We start from the raw sequence: 3,145 nt of genomic DNA on the forward strand, positions 1-3,145 counted from the left end.
GCTTTTCATATACATCCATTATTATTTTGAGGTAACTTCTTTCTATTTCTAATTTGTTGAGTGTTTTCTTTTTATTATGAAGAGATGTTGAATTTTATAAAATGCCTTGTTCTGTATCAATTGAAATGGTTGTGTGGTTTTTGTCCTTCATTTTGTTAATCTGGTGTACTACATTGATTTTCTTTTCTTTTCTTTTTAAAAATGGAATGGAAAGAGATAAGTACATAGCTCCAAGCTCAAGGTCTAGGTTGAGGACAATCATTCTGAGTCCTATTAAAGTACAACCAGTTTTAAGAACACTGTCAGGCAAGCTACAATGTAGCTCTCCTTCCCTCCAGGTTTAGCTCTTCCAGACTTCCCAGTACTGATGAAGGGTCATGATTTTTTTAGCTTTGCCCAGTGCTGTCATTCTTAATAGATGAATGAAAAGTCCCAGAAACCTGTCCTGTTTGGGAAGGTTTTCTTTTGTTCCAGGCTTTGGTGTACTAATTTGGCAGTTAATATGCTTGGCAAATTTCAAAGTCTCTCTACCTCTGTAGACCAGTGCCAAATAATTGTTTCCTGGATTCACCATTAGCAGCTCTTCATCTTCACCTTTGGCAATGTAAGAAAAACCACCATATTCTGGCTTCCAGCCTTCACAGCCACAGTAGAGAATTAAGCCTAGGGCAAATTCAGCCTTGCTATGGTCATGAATCAAATTGTAGTGACTGGTCTTCCAATGCCTCAGCACCCCCTGGCATGTGGGAACACTTGATTCTTTCTTTCTTTGATTTTCCTCTGGCTCTGGGTCTGTTTGGTAATCGCCCTGCTGGCTGTTGTTGCTAATGGCTGCCTGATTATTCTCTGCCTCAGGAGGGCTATGGCTAGTCCCTTCTTCAGTGCTATTAGCAGCAGAAGCTGCTGCTTCTTTTTTTTTTTTTTTTTTTTTTTTGGTCATCCATCTCATCTCTTCTGAAGGGGCCAAGAAGTGAAGCTTCAGGCCTGGCCTGTGAAGTTGGAGAGCAGCAAGAATAGCGTCTCAGAGCAAAATAACTTCATGCACTCCTTCAATATATCTGGAAGCGTGCTCTCCTCAGCTTTCTCATAAAACCTTTTGTTAGGGAGACCTCAGCTGCCCCATTCCACATCTCTGTTTTCAAGGCCTCACGGACCTTTGCAAATTTCTCAGGCTTAAGAAACCCCTTCAAGAGAATTTCAGAATTTTCTTCAAACTCTCCTTAAATTTGAACTTGATAATTCATGTCCAGCTAAGTAGCGTTGATCCAGTCAAACACAATTTCATAATCTTGTGGGATGTGAGGGATCTGAGGTATGAGAGGTTAAAGGAGTTGGGAGGCCTAGTCAATGCAGGCTCATGAAACCAGCAGCTTATAGACAAATGCGAGTTTTCTTCAGTCAGGACTTCAGACACCTGGTGAAAGGACATTGGAAATGCTTCAAAGAAAACCAGTTTGTTCCATGAAGGGATAGAAGATTTGGCAACGTGCTTCAGCTGAAAGTGTTCATCCATGTGGTACAGGTCCAGGGTACCCCCCGGCTCCTGTCCCAGGAATGAAACCGGTGCAGGATGAAGGTGATCCAGTGCCTTTCCACCTTATCATCATGGCACAGCAGGGCATCAGTGAACTCATGTTTAGTATAGGACATGTTAATGGTTGATTCCAGGTCAATTTTAGAAATATCAGAAAGCCGGGACCGAAAATCTTCAGACAGAATTTTCCTTAAAGCAGAGATGTGAGGCTCTCTTCTCTTCTTCAAACCATCACAGTGCTGGACTTTATATAAACCATTATACTTCTCATGGAAGTCCAAGTTCATAAGTTCCTTCTGAAGCCCTTCCAAGAAGTCTGGGCTTTGGATGAAGTCTGGGATCATCCACTGAAGAAAGGGATCCATGTCCATGACAATGGCTTCATGACTGAATGGCGTCCTATGGCTCCAGGCTTCAGCTACCTGCTTTTTCAAGGTTTCCACCATGACAGCATCTGAAAACTCTTCCATCACCTTCTTCTTTCCCTTTTTTTTCCACCTGGGCTGTGTCAGGCTCTGCTGGCCATTTCCCATTCATCTCCTCCCAAGGTACCCATTGATTGATTTTCATATGTTGAGCCATCCTCGCATTTCAGAAATAAATTCCACTTGCTTATGGTGTATAATTCTTTAAAATATATATATATATATATACATACATATACATATATATATATATTATTGCACTTGAGGTTCTGGGGTACATGTGCAAATCATGCAGGATTGTTGCATAGGTACATACATGGCAATGTGGTTTGCTGCCTCCATCCTTCTATTACCTATATCTGTCACTTCTCCCCCTGTTATCCCTCCCAACTTCCCTACTCCCCACTGTCCCTCCCCTATTTCCCCGCAACAGACCCCAGTGTGTGATGCTCCCTTCCCTGTGTCCATGTGTTCTGATTGTTCAACACCTGCCTATGAGTGAGAACATGTGGTGTTTGTTTTTCTTTTCTTGTGTCAGTTTGCTGAGAATAATGGTTTTCAGATTGATCCATGTCCCTACAAAGGACATGAACTCATCCTTTTTTATGACTGCATAGTATTCCATGATGTATATGTGCCACATTTTCCTTGTCCAGTCTATCATTGATGGACATTTGGGTTGGTTCCAGGTCTTTGCTGTTGTAAACAGTGCTGCAATGAACACATGTGTGCATGTATCTTTATAACAGAACAATTTATAATCTTTTGGATATATACCCAGTAATGGCATTGCTGGGTTAAATGGAATTTCTATTTCTAGGTCCTTGAGGAATCGCCACACTGTCTTCCACAATGGTTGAACCCTCCCACCAATAGTGAAAAAGTGTTCCTATTTCTCCACATCTTCTCCAGCATCTGTTGTCTCCAAATTTTTCAATGATTGCCATTCTAATTGGCATGAGATGGTATCTTAATGTGGTTTTGATTTGCATTTCTCTAATGACCAGTGATGATGAGCATTTTTTTCATATGTTTGTTGGCCTCATGTATGTCTTCTTTTCAAAAGTATCTGTTCATGTCCTTTGCCCACTTTTGAATGGGTTTTGTTTTTTTTTCTTGCTAACCTGTTTTAGTTCTTTGTAAATTCTGGATATTAGCCCTTTGTCAGATGGGTAGATTGCAAAAA

At 41.0% G+C, this 3,145-nt stretch overlaps 1 pseudogene; it reads right to left on the reverse strand.

Annotated features, from left to right (window-relative positions):
* Positions 1 to 396: 396 nt before the first annotated feature.
* LOC116561323 lies at positions 397 to 2,071 on the reverse strand (annotated as a pseudogene).
* Positions 2,072 to 3,145: the final 1,074 nt, after the last annotated feature.

This window comes from Sapajus apella, unplaced genomic scaffold, assembly GCF_009761245.1.
Source record: "Sapajus apella isolate SASKATOON/1434 unplaced genomic scaffold, GSC_monkey_1.0 scaffold29, whole genome shotgun sequence".
NCBI classification, from domain to species: domain Eukaryota; kingdom Metazoa; phylum Chordata; class Mammalia; order Primates; family Cebidae; genus Sapajus; species Sapajus apella.